The sequence below is a fragment of the Phyllostomus discolor genome, chromosome 2 (genome assembly GCF_004126475.2).
Source record: "Phyllostomus discolor isolate MPI-MPIP mPhyDis1 chromosome 2, mPhyDis1.pri.v3, whole genome shotgun sequence".
Taxonomy (NCBI): Eukaryota; Metazoa; Chordata; class Mammalia; order Chiroptera; family Phyllostomidae; genus Phyllostomus; species Phyllostomus discolor.
Genome location: NC_040904.2, coordinates 171,222,136 through 171,236,648, shown reverse-complemented (window position 1 = coordinate 171,236,648; position 14,513 = coordinate 171,222,136).

The following is a 14,513-nucleotide window of genomic DNA, read 5'->3' as shown; positions in this document are numbered from 1 at the left end:
AGCATATTGTCATTGGATATAGAAGTTTAGATTGACAGCTCTTTTAGCACTTTAAAGATGTTTTTCTGTCTTCTAACTTCATGGGTTTTTTATGAGAAACTTGTCATCTCTCAAACATTGTCTCCTGGCCCAGACTGGTGTGGCTCAGTTGGCTGGATGTCATGAAACAAAAGCTCACCAGTTTGATTCCTGGTCAGGGCACGTGCCTGGGCTGCAGGTTTGGTCCCTTGTTGAAGGACATAAAAGGGGCAACTGATCAATGTCTCTCACATTTTCTCTCCCTCCCTTACCTTTCCTCTAAAATAAATAAAATCTTTTTAAAAACCAAAGCATTCTTACATATATAAAATGTGTCTTTTTGTCACATTATAAGATTTTAAAAGAATTTTTGGTTTCCTGAAGTTTGAATATGATTCATTTAAATTTTATTTTCTTTGATTTTTATCTTGTTCCAGGGTTTTCTGAACTTGTTAAACATGTATATTTTTATCTTCTCCCAAATTAGGAAAATTTTCAGTCATTATTTCTTCAAAAATTTGTATTGCCCCATCCTCATTTTTTTTTCTCCTGGAATTCCAATCACATGTATGTTTGACCTTTTGATATTGTTACACATGTTTTTCTTTTATTTTTTTTCTTTCTGTTCTTCAAGTTGGATAATATTTACTTACCTGTCATCAACTTCTTCTGTCATCTACAGGCTATCATGGAGCCCATCCAGTAATTTTTTTTTTAATTTTTGAGATTCTATTCCATTCCATTTAGTATTTTTATAGTTTCTATTTCTCTACTGTGAAATTTTATACTTTGATTTATTTCAAAGAAAGAAATGTTTTCCTCTCTTCATAAAACATAGTTTAATAAATGCATTAAAACTTTTATCTAATAATTCCAATATCTTAGCATCTGTTGATTATTTCCCATGGATAATTGCCCACATTGTCCTGGTTGTATGATGAATAACTTTGGATTATATACTGGATATTGTGAATGTTGTCTAGACTCTAGCTTCTGTTATAATCCTTTGGAGCTTGTTAATTTTCATTTAGTAGGCAACCAACATGATTAGGTTCAGACCACAGATTCTTGCTTTTTGTAGATGGTGATTCAAATCTTGGTTCAGTTTAAAAAATTTTTTACCTGCTTGTTTGAGCTTGTCCACAATAAAAAAAAAAGTGCCAGGGATATCTGCAGATTTATACACAGAATTAAGGGATTTCTTTTCTAGCTCTCTCTGCTCCAAGACTCTCTCTAGCCCCCAGGAGCTCCTTTGCTGGTTTCTTGGATTGCAAAGATGGGCTTTCTCTGGAGGCTTAGCCCCTCATGCATCCACCACTGGTGGATGCTCCGTGGCTGCAGCTGAGGCTCACACTTGGAGCAAAGTAAAAAGAAAGAAAAAGGAAAACACCTTGTTTTACTCCCTTCCTCCTACTTTGTCTATTTTTCAGAGACCTCAGTTAGTCTTTCTTTTCCTTCAGATATTTTAGTTGTAATTAGTAGGAAATATGGGCTATAGTCTGTTTACATTATCTGAGGAACCCCAAACGAGCATTCTTACTGTTCAAATTAATGTTTCTCCAAGTATGGTCTATGACCACTTGTGGGTCATATAATCAAGTTAAGGAACTGTTGATTCACATTTTTAAAATTAAGTGTGTTTGGAACTAGACTAAATTATATCATATTGCAGAAGTGTTTTAAAAAGTAACTTGTTTTATAAATTTTTACTTGCTTTTTAGTTAACAAATACTTCTTGAATGCCTACTACATGTCAAAGACTATTTTGGATTATGGGAACATAGTAATGAATATGAATTTTCATTATTGACACTATTACAGAGGTTTCTTAGTCTCCCCTTTTGTGCCCCCTCCACCCAGCCACCTCCACTTCCTTCCCCTCTGAGATCTGTCAGTCTGTTCCCTGTAACTAACATGCATAAGTTTTAAAAAATAGTTTGGAGAATAAAAATATTTTTTAAAATTAGTACAATATATAGCATGTTGGACAAGTAGAAGAAAAAGAGTCTACCAAACCAGTCTAGGCTTGTGTGGAGAAATTCTGTGGGGAATATTGGGAAAGTGTGACCGCCCCACGTTTACCACTCCACTGTCATCCACATTTCTTCCTAGTATTTCTTCCTAGTCAGTTGCACCATGTCATAAGAATCAGGAATCTAACTTTCCTAGGCAATGATTAGTGGCAAGGTAAATCGGAGGCCAAATTAGAACTAAGAGCAAGCAAAAATATAGCTACAGTGTAGGGTTTTTTACAGAGCTTACATAAACCAACTTCTTTCCTCCAAAAAATGTATTGGTGGTTTTACACAGATTCTTACCAAAGATGAAGATGTAGAGAGTTTACTTCACATCACAGAATGAAAAACCTGCATTGTTGAAAACTCTTCTATCACCCCCAAATCAGGAATTCTCTATTGACTATGTTTATCTTTAAGCTACAGGCCCCTAACCTGGTGCCTGAACTCCCTTTCCTCTCTCCCATATTCTCTTCTTCGCTTCCTCCCACCATCATCACATTCCTGCTTCTTTCTTTTACCAGACAGTGCCAGTTTTCCTTTCTTTGGTGTCTTGCCCAAGAGCTGCTACCTACTCATTAGGACCTATTCTATAGTTACCGATCACACTGCCCAACCTTTTTCCTTTTCACGTGGAACCAAGTCAAATTGAGGGTCTTTGTAGGCTGTTAAGAGTCCTATTTTGACCCCTGCACTTGAGAAAAGAATATAGCAAGGCCCCGTGGTGCTCATGTCCACGTCACCCCCAGAGGTGGAGGGAGGAGAGGTGAGGGTATGTTCTTCCCTCTTCAAATGCCTCTGGCAAATTACTGGGTGGCTAATAACTAAATGGATCAGAGAATTATAAAATATATGGTCATACTTGAGAGTGCATATAGTCATACATATTTTTTCCTATTCTAAATTTCATTTGTTACAGACATGCTTATTTCTAATAGAAATGCTACTCACCTGTTTTTGATGTGGCACGAATGTTGGTATGAATGCCACACAGCCAGCTCCCGCTCTGTGCATACAGCAGAGATCATTAGCGGAACAGCTCCTTGTGAGCCACTTCCTCCACCCTCAAAATTGTTCCCACCTCAGCCTAAAGGCAGCCGCTGCCAATTAATCAGTATTGAAATGGGAGATAAACTGTATTTACCCTCTCTACTGTTGGTCATGACAAAAGTTTTCCCAGAAAATTGTGTTTTTGGCAGCTTTTACAAATAAGTTTGCTAAGAAAGCGATGTACAGCCTAAGTGTTTCAAATTTCTCCAGGCACCACTTTCAGCCATAGAAAAAATTAACTGAACATAAGTAGTTTTGAAAAAATATGCATTGATGCAAACACAAAGATTCTTTTTAAAGAGCAAATATTTCTTCCTACACGGCTTCTTTTTTTTTAAGGCAAATCTGGAAGCAATTTAGTAAATTTACTGCATGTAAATTATAATTAACGTTAGACAGAAATCATTTGTTTTCTTGAAAAGGGGTAGATAAACTCAAGGACAAGGAGATCAAGTTCAAGTCTTAATCTCAGAGTTAAGTGAGGCAGAAAGAGGCCCAATATGTGATGCCAACTAGAAGTATATGCTAAGCGTTTTGAATTGCTATGTTACTGTCCACAATGCTACCTTACTGTTTTGCAGTAACAAAATCTTACACATTTATGGCTTTGATTACACAGAGATATTATGAATATGATCATTTTAAATCAATCTGCTCAGCATATAAAATTGAGATGAATTAGAATTTATGCCCACAAGCCCCAAGCCTGAAAATGCAATATCAAATTTAATCATGGTTTTTTATATGAGTATTACTGAAGTTTCTTAAATAAAAATTACTGTTCATAGAGTAATATGGATAAAATGGAGCAGAAATTAAAAATCCACTTTAACAATGGTGGTTTGTAATGCTTCCTCTATTCATACTCCCTGGGCAAATCTTCTGCAGCTCACAGATTTTGCTGAGTGAACTATGGATGCTCTGCTTCTATCTTCCCAGTCAATAGATGGCAAGAAGCATACAATCTAGTATAGGGGTCAAAATAAGAATAGTAGACTTTGAAATTATGCCACATATGTCCAATGATGTTGTGATTCCTGTATGGGGATTTTATATGGGGAATTAAATACCAGTATATAATTTCATCAGTGATCTTATAACTAAAGTGGATATAATAATACAAACATCAAAGAGTTGTTTTAACATGTAAATGAAGTAAGGTATCACACAGAACATCACTGTCCCACTGAGGAATGTAGGCTATGTGTGTTCGTCTAGACTTTCTTACCTGCTCTGTGACTCATGCTCACACACCGGCCCTGAAACACTCACAATTCAAAATGATCTTTCAGCAAATGTGACACACCAGGGACTTTTAAGTCTCCTTCAAAATCCTCAGATGCCATGAGTTTGCCCTAGACACATGGACCCCATTTAAACAAGAAAGAGGGATTCAGAAGAAAAAGAAATCACATGTGCTTGAGTTAGAAGACATTGGGTTAAACAAAATTAAATAGTTTATTCATACAGGAATTTAAGAACTGTGAATATTTATGAAGGGTTATAGTGTTACAGAATTCTCCCAGTTTACAGGATCACAAAGACTCTTTTGTTGTTGTTGTTTTCACAGAAGAAAACTAATGGGACACTATAGCTCATAGAACCTGGCCTGGGAATTGAGGCTTCCAAAGTAAGTCCTTAACTCCTGAGCATGAAATCCTTGCCAGTGTTGCTCATTTCTACCTTATTATCTTCCCTTTTTCTTCATCCTAGGTGTGTAAACTGGGTGTGTAAACTGCTCTGCATTTCCACAACTTCACCTTCTTGTTCATGATGTTCAATCTGCTTGGCACACCCCGTCCTCTTCTCCCCACCATATCGACCCTTCCCAGCACACAAGGAGTAATAACTTGTCACTCAAGATGCTGAAAAATACTCACGCTTTGCTTTTTTCTTTTCTTTTCTTTTCTTTTCTTTTCTTTTCTTTTCTTTTCTTTTCTTTTCTGATTTTTTGTATATTCCAGCCAGAATTATTTCTTGTTGTTTCCTCTATACCATAGCTGAACATTGAATCCATCTACATTCTAGCATATTTCATGGGTAGAAAATTATTCATTTGTGGCTATTTTCCTTACTAGAATGGGACCTTCTCAGAGGCAAGAACTGAATCTAAGTCCTCTTTCAGTAGCTAGCACTCAGGACAGTTGCTGGCCCACATAGCATCTTCTCAACCCACACTAATTAAATGAAAGAATAACATGATTAAATTTGAACAGCACAAAACATAGAAGAAGTCAGATTTTGACTATCAGCGATCGACATCTGGAGAGTGGAAACTGAAAAAAGGAAATAATAAGACCTGATTACCTAATGGGGAAAGGATTTTAGAGAAGCTGTAAACGCATCTCTGAAATAGCTGGCTATTGGAAGCAAGCTGAACAGAGAAAGAAGTAATTAAAGAGATAATGAGATGAGAGAAATAAGGGAAGTCAAAGCATTCGTGAATCAATGAGTACTCAGAGAAGGTTCAGCAGGTCCAAGAACTATAAAGATAAAGTGCTTGAAGTGACAAATATTATTTTTAAGGTTTAAAATTTAGAAATGAAGGTAGGAATGCAACAGACCTGTATAGAAATCTGGAGAAGCCACAGAAGTTAGAATCAGTGAGAATTGGAGGAGAGATGAATTCCAGCTCAGACCAAACAAGAATTACCTAGGCTAGATGGGAAAAACAGGGTGGATATGCAAGTCATTGAAGTTGGTGAGATGCCAAGGTAAGAAAAAATACACATACATATATGAGTATATAATGAAGAAGATAAATACATTGTGATCTAAATACATAAATTACTATGGAAGGAAAGAGGTGGTCCTAGAAATCAAAAGATATTGTCAATAGGAAGACAACAATAAAAGAGAATTGTATGAACCTCTAAAAGAGAGATGTTTATTAATGGTGGCAAGGAGCATGCTATTAAGCTGTTCTCTTCTTCAGGTTTGATGAATTACATGAAAGAGGAAAATAATTCAATTTGAGGACTTTCTCAGTCAAAGGGAAAAAAGAAGCTTAATTGGCAAAGCTTCTTTGAGGAGGTGAGAAGAGAGGCCATGGAAACAACATCCAAAAACACAGCAAAATCTTAGCAGGTTTGTGTGAGGGTGGTAGGTTTACTCAGATGAAGTTGAAAATACTTCAGTATTCTGTATCAAAATGAAGAATTCCCAGTATTAGTGTTAGTATTTTTATTAATAAGTATTTTTGCTAACAAAAGTATGGTGCAGAATATCAGAAAAAGTATTTCTAATACTTAATGGTTTTTAATAATTATTAACTTTTACTAATTTTTATTTGTTATTTTAATTTGTACATTGCTTTAAAGCTCAAGTACTTAGATTCCTTGAAATATCTGAGCTTATCAAAAAGTTATTTATAAAAATCTTTTATCATAAATTTAGGAGAGGCATTGACAAAGTGGGAAATGTTCCAGGTAAATATAATAAGGGTTAGGACAATCCAGGAGTCAATGTTACATGAAAAATGCTTTTGAAGTATGTATGTATAATGTAAAAGGGAAAGACCTTAAGAAGGGGCATAATATGTATTATTGCACACTTAAAGGACTTTTCTGGGAGAAAGGTCAGACATCTTCAGACTCTCAGAAGGTAGAACAAAAATTGATCTGGGGTAGCCTCATTCCTGTAAGCAGATTTTGGCTAATTAAAAAGAAAACTTTCAACAAGTAGCACTAAATAACAAACTGACCACCTTGTGAGTAGCTGGCTTCCTGAAGGGAGTGTTTAGACAACTAACAAAAATGCCAAAATATTAGAATTGTATTATTATATATGATTTTTGCATTGGAAGATAATTAGACTGATAAAGTCCTTTCAAACTCAGTTCTAGGTTCAACAGTAGTGTATACATAGAGGTCTGTTTTAGATTTTAAACAAAATTAAATCAACTCAAGGACTTTAAGGAGCAAAGTACATATTTTATAAGCTCCATTTTATTTTAGTGAAATGTTTAAGCAGGTTGAAGTATAAATAAGTTGTTTTGAAAAATACTTGATTTTTAAAAGAATGGTTTTCTCAACCATCCTTGGTTCTTAAAATAAAAAAAAAATATGTGTGACTGAGATTTGTGAATGAACTTGGAGGAAATCAACTTATGATTCATTTAAATGAATTTGCAAGAGGTTGACTAATGTTTTCATACTTTCTGTCTAGACTAGAAGCTTACAAAGCACACCTGTGATTCCGGAAGCCTCTGATAAATCATGTCTGGGAGGACAGTTTTACATGAAGAATAAAATCTCAATACCCACAGTGCCCACAACTATGAATCTGGAGACCGGGGATGCTGAGAGACATCACTGCATTAGGGACCCATGTGCTATTCACATGTGACTCCAACAGACCTTCCAAAGAGCTTTTGGCCTTTGCACAAGTAGAGAATGTATATTCCAGAAGTAATTTAGGGAGTGGTAATTGTGAGAAGAGAAAGAAGTGTAAGCCATCTGTTAGTTTCCGCTCCATAAAATCTCACCACCCTTCTTCACAAATCAGTTCCAAGGACTCCAATTCTTTCTTTCCTCCCCTGCCACTCTCCTGCCACCAACATTTGAGGCTCTGTTACTCTCCCACTTTAATGTTCGAGAAAGACTGGTATTCAAGTAGTAATATTGTATGTATTTATTGTGTTTTAAGCTAAAATGCAATACGGTTTTTTTCTCTAACATCTCATGAGGTGCTTACTGATTTATTCATTTACTGTAAAACTGTTCATTTCAATTTTGCCACAATATAGAAATTAATAAAATAATCTATTCAGTAATTTAAAATATCAGTAATGATCTTTAAACTTTGTGGGGATTTTTTTAGCAGTTTAACAATTATATCAAAGAAATTGTATTGGTTCTCCCCAATATGTAACCCAAAATCTGAACATCTCTGGGTAAAATAGCAATAAGGGTCTGAATTTTTCCCACTCTGCCTCCCCACGGCCCTGCCTTTGAATTGCCTATTAGTTCCAGAGGCATCTCTGTGACTTATTTAATCAATGAGATGGGTGGGTAAATAACTAATACAATGCAAGGCAGAAATTGGCAATAGAGACAAATGAGAGATTAAAATCTACTAGAAGTAGTTACACAGATATCGCAAGAATGGATATTTGCATTGTATATTGAAAAGCAAGCAGAGTTTGACTAAAACTATGAAAGAAAAAAAATGGAGGGAGAATGTAAGTGAAGGAAAAGTTTGAGGAATATTCACAAGAGCTTAGAAGTAGAAGTATGTTTTAAGAACATATCACAAAGGTAGACTCTTGGTTCTTGTTTCTTCAAAGGTCTCCATTTCCCCCTCACTCCACAATGATCACTTGGCGGAGAATGAGCTAGCACTGCACAGACTCACAGGTGGTTAAAAAAAAAACTTTACCTCAGCTCTGAGTGAGCTTTCCATTCAAAGAGGAAGATGAGGCAAGTATATTAAATACAGGCAATGTGCATATAAACACACAAGCACTGATAACTAAACTGCAAGAGTCGTGCGCAGGTAAAGATTACTTCAGCCTTCCCAATTTGCTTTGCTTACTTTTCTTTTACAATTTCTACTCTCATAGACATGGAAACTTTTCCAAATGGGTAAATCCAGGAGAATAAAAGATAACCAGATCACAAACCACTCTGGAGCTTTTCACCTTTAGTATAAAAGGAAGAGGTTCAATTAGAAAGTCATAAATGTCCTTTCGAGTTATAACATTGTTAGATTCTATATATATACATGTAGTCCACACATATTCTTTCTGTCACATGGAACTCTCTGCCCCGAGGAACTTTCATATTTCAGGGGTTTGGGGACCTTTTAGGACTAGTCTTAATGCAGGTGCCACATAGATTAGTTCCACTTAGAACCGTGCAGGTCTGAATATCCACTCTTCTGGTAAGTCGGACCCCATGCACTCACAAAATTTTTTTAATGTCGCATGTTAATGCTAAGTGTTGGAAAGGAAAGTGAGAGTTGAACTATGAAGAATAATATAGGCATGCTGATCCAGCTCATGAATTAAAAAGTTCTGGAAGGTTGCAAAGCTAGGATTAGTCAGTTAAACAATCCATACCAACTGAATAATCTCAAATAATTTTGCACTTCACACACATAAGGGCATCTATCTTCTCTCATATGTGTTAAATGTCATTGAAACTATTTGGATAATATCATAATGGGAATAATAAATAACTTGCTCCTAATGAATAGCAGTTGACTGGACTATTACACAACAGACTCTTACACAGGCACTGGATAATCTGTTTATAGAAAAGATCATCAACTTCAGAAAAGTCTTATGTAGAAACATTCATAGCAGTATAGAAAAGAAGAGGTCACATAGAAATCTTCATTCAGTAAATCTCAGTAGTCAAAATACTTGTATATATCTTGAATTTTCTGACGCTGAGGGCTTTGACCAACTTTGCGTTATGTTCTGCCATCTTGTACATTGGTAATGATAAATATTCCTGGGAGAGATATTTAAATTGCACTGCAGCAAAACAAAGAAAGCTTTTCTAATCAAACAAACCACACTATAAACATGCTCTTGGAATTAAACTAAGCAAATTTTATAGAATAGTTGGATTAAACTAGCCTTTAATTATACCAGAACTATTAGCTCTGTGGTGATTAAATTATGGGTAGTCAGCATTTCCTTTTAACTGCTTACATTTAGTAATTAATAACTTGATCAGGAAATTTTACTTTCAGCTAAGTCTTGATATGAATGTCCATAGTCTAATTATGAAAGCAGTAACAACAACCTCAACTAAGACATGGAGAGCCAAACAGAATTTTCTAGGAACTCAGCCTTTATATTTTTTTCAATGGCATCCAATTCAGATTTGTATCAGCCAATTTTAGATCATCAGTACTTAGTAGAGATTGTGCTCATATGTTGCTCCTATGAAATCAAGTTTAAAATAACTACCATACGTAAGTTTTTTGTTTCTTTAACATTGTGTACACAAAAATGGTAAGTTAGTCACACAGTGAAAATACATTACATGCACAGTGATTATAGGGGAAAATAGATTATCAATTTATCGTTTCAAAGTCACAATGAATGCACTGGTTTTTTAATGAAGAAATTGACTTTGAAGCTTTTGTTTTAAAAAAACAATCATTTAAAGAAATCAGCATGATATTTAGAATAGATCACTATAAATTTTAAAGCATAACTAATTTTAAATGACAGAATTCTTCCAAACTATTGTGTCTTTCTAGACAATACATATATTTCATTACTTGTGAATATATGAATAAATTATATCTTCCCAATTAGAGTGAAATATTGATTGAATATTTTTTAACTGGCTTTAATAAGGATTAGAGTAAATAATGAATAACAGAAAAATACAACATTCAGTAAATCTCAGTAGTCAAAATACTTGTATATATCTTGAATTTTCTGACTCTCCAAAGTCAAGGGACATTTTTTCAACTTCTCTTCTTCATTGCCACATGATAAAGAATGACTTATGGTACTAGTAAGTACTGCCCTATAGAAATATTAACTGTCTTAGAGCCATGTGTATACTTTCCTACCATAACATATAGAGAGTAACTTAAATATCTAAATCTTACAAATTTTGTGGTTAAATTTAAATATGGCTTCCCTAAGCTCTAAAGCTATATAGTTAATTCAGAAAATTGAGTGAACTGCCCTAAATCATTCCTTGAATGTCCCCTCTGCATGGAAATGTAGAGTTTGTGTTCTCTTCCCAAAGTTTGCCAAAGTTTCTTGGTCATGTAGTTCAATAACTTAGCAATTTGGGGGGAATTAATTAAAGATGGTAAGGAGAAAACCCCAGGAAGATATTGTAAAATATCCCATGCTAAAAAGATTATGTGGTTTAGGCTTGACAAATGTGAAGTGACATCTGCCGGGCCCTTTTGTAAAAACAGATAAAGGAACTGGTTCATCAAGGAAAAAAAGAATCCTTACCAGGAACCAGTGAGAGGAACGACACGTCCTCTAAACAGAAGCAGAGCTAAGCAAATGATTCACACATATTGCTCTTGGGAGATGAAAGGGAATGGCTTTTAATTCATTTATGTAGACCACAGATAAGGAATCTTCTAGATCAAAGCCTAGCAACATAATGGAAACTAGCTGAATACAACTTAGATCTAAAGACGTCTGTCAAGGGTTTGATGTGCAAAAATGAAATACTCTGGCTGTACTAGACGATCTTTAAAGACTTTCAGCTCTATTGTTGTATAATACTACGTTACAAAATAAGAACTAAAAGGACCTATAGCCCTTCATGTCAGTAATCTCTAATGGGGAAAATAAGTATGCCCTGCCTAGCCATGTAAAGCTGGGCTGTGGCAAATGGCTAGGGTATAAGTATCTTTGAATTATGTGAGAATTCCCAATGTTATATCATTTTAGTCAAGAATTAATGAGTTTAATGTGTAAACGTGATAATTATTGAAGAAAATATTTACTATTTTAATATTAACTGGGTGATTGAGTCTGTTAAAGTCCATTAACTAAATTTTAACTACTAGGTTCATATCTTTGTAATATTATCCTCATTTTATTTCAATTGTTTTGTGTGTGTGTGTGTTTTGTTTACATATGTAGCAGGAATCCTATTAGTGGTGTTACCTTCCAGAGAATAAATTGGTAATTTTGTTCTGTGAAGACTCATTTGAGTGGTCTCCCATAGTGATGAAAGCGTAGGGCCCATGGCCCTATTATTCCAATCAAAGAATAAATAACCTTAAGGAGACAGATCTGCCTTGTTCTCTGAAGAATCACTTAATTTGCTACCCTTAGGTATATAAATGTTCACCTAACAGTGCTATTGTCCTCTCAGAAGCATATGATAAAAGCAATTTTGGTTTTAAGGGACATTTTTGAAAAGCTGCCCCATTCAAGGGTGGAATGAGTTAGGTACTTAGAAAGATCTGGCCTGCAAGGAAGGCCCCAGGATGTTTTTACAAGAGGACCCTGGAACAATACTAGGGAAGAGCTGGAGATTTAAAGGGATAGACTGGACCTTGGAACTTCCTGCTTAAAGAGGTTTAAATGCTGCAGCTTGGAGACAAGCTGGAGAATGGTATTTGTGGTGCATAAGGGGCAGAGTAGGTACTACAACCACAAGTCCAAAGCTGCTAGACAGATACACTGATATCACCTGAGTGATGGGCACTGGAGGGCTTGCTGCATCTGAAAGAGGCAGCTGCTTATTTTTGCCATGAGGAAGTGTTCTTACCTGAACTACCAGAAATTTTCATGGGAATACTCGGTTTTTAAATAAAACCAATAAATTTAAAACTTTGTCAAAACACTATGAAGGCCATACCAAGCAAATCTGCAGGTGTGGACTCAGCTCAGACTGGCTGAACTATATACAATGACTAGTATAAAGGACACTTTGGTTACAAATGGAATATCTCCTCAACTGGACTGTGAGCTCCTGGAGGGAAGAATCTTGTCTATAATATCCAAAACAAAACAAAACAATACAAAAACCAACCAAACAAACAAAAAGACACACAAAGAAAACATGCCAAGTACCACAGCAGGTACTTAACACAGAGTTTCAATTCACACGAAAGTCTTTTCATGTATATTTTGTATATTTTAATGTAGTATTAAACAGTTCACTTGTAGGGGAATTATGGAGGAGTGTTTGGCAGAAGGAACCCACTAGGTTCCTGATTTTTCAGAGCCCACGGGGACCTGTGTTGCACTTGATCACTTGAAGACCTGGATGCAAACTTGAAGATGGATGTAAGTTCAAGTTCCCTGTCCCAGCCAGAGTTTCCTTTCTACCCCATTTCGGTCCTTATGTTATCTTCACTCACATTCTCCCTGCTGTCATGGGAGGTGATGGGTTGCGGGGCTGACAGATAACAAACTGGGACACCTCCATGGGGAGGGCAGAAGGAGGGTGGGAGGTCACGTGCTTTGGGTAAGCCCCTTCTTTAGCTTCCATTTGATTGACAATTGAAATAAAAAATCTTTTCCAAATGCTATTCTATCTATCTCTGGAGTCCATGCTTAGAAGTCTCAATATCAACTATTAATGACTGGTTGGCCTACAGTCAGGCAGAGGAAGTGAGGAGGGAAAATGCCTGGATGATATCTTGCCTGGAGCTTGTGAACAAGCTCTCTCATAAACTATTAAGCCTGAGTCCAAAGGAGGCAAATCTTGCCCAAGTCACTATTAGGAATCTTTGGTTTGGCGCTCTGGAAATAGACTCCACTTCTGAATATGTAAATCTATTGATCAATTTTTAGACATGTTTTTATAATAACTAAGATTCTGTAAAGACTGCTGCTCATTAAAAAGTTTGGTTAAGCTGAAAGTTTTCTGTTAGAATAGGATATATTAAAATGTTTAAAAATGAGTTAACTTAAGGTTTATCTGAGATGTCTTTTTTTTCCCTACCACATTATGCACTTTCCCTCAGTGATATTCTTTACTCCTGTGGGTCCTGTTTCTATCTGTATGCTCGTGACAGCCTCTATTCCATAGACCAAACTACACACTAGATGGCCCTTGACCCACACGTATCCTCCCGGCTCACTTCTGTTCACTGTTCAGATTGACATTTAGCAGCACTTTTCCTAATGAACCTTCTCTGGCCTTCTTAACACTGGTTCTGATATCCTTCCTATGTATTTCTGTTTTATCCTTTATTTGCTCCTCTCACAGAATATACCACATTCTTGTGTTCCATCAGTCAATAATTATTAAATGCTAGGTACTTGGAATATAAAAGTAAATACAAATAAGTTCTGTGCTAAGAAGTAGTCTAGTATAGAAGATAATTAAGTAAGCACCACAAGAAGGAAAAAGTTACAACAATAGTAATCATTATAAAAAAGAGACACATGGTACAATGATAGAATGAACTATGTATATTTGGAATAGTCAGGAGGGTCAGGGAATGGAATTTAATAAGTATGAGTGTGAGTATGAGTATGTGTTGGAGACCACTCTGTGTGGTTTTGGAGATGGCAGCCCCTGAGAGCAGGCTCTGAAAGGGCCTAGTAAGTCTCCCTGGAAAACCAGGTAATGCAGGTGGCAGACATGACCCAACTCTAACACCAAGGTCTGTGGGAATCAGACCTGAAATGTATATTGTTTCCTTTGAAGCTTGCTCCATATTGCGATAGGCCTGTCAAAATAAACCATATGTTTAAGTTCAAGGCATAAGGAGTAAACTCCTTATCTCATGAAATATATCTTAAAGACCCTCTGGCATCAGCATGACTCACAGACCTTGACCTATGACAAATCTCTGCATTCCTTCCATTGTTACCTATAGATAATACCTGTTTTTGCATGACTATAGCCTTTTGACATTGACTGATGAGCTATGCATGTATGATGTATACACCTACACATACCATTCCCAATAAAAGCCATTTGGGAGCAGGGCTCGGGGCATTTTCCACTAGAGGGAATCGCCACC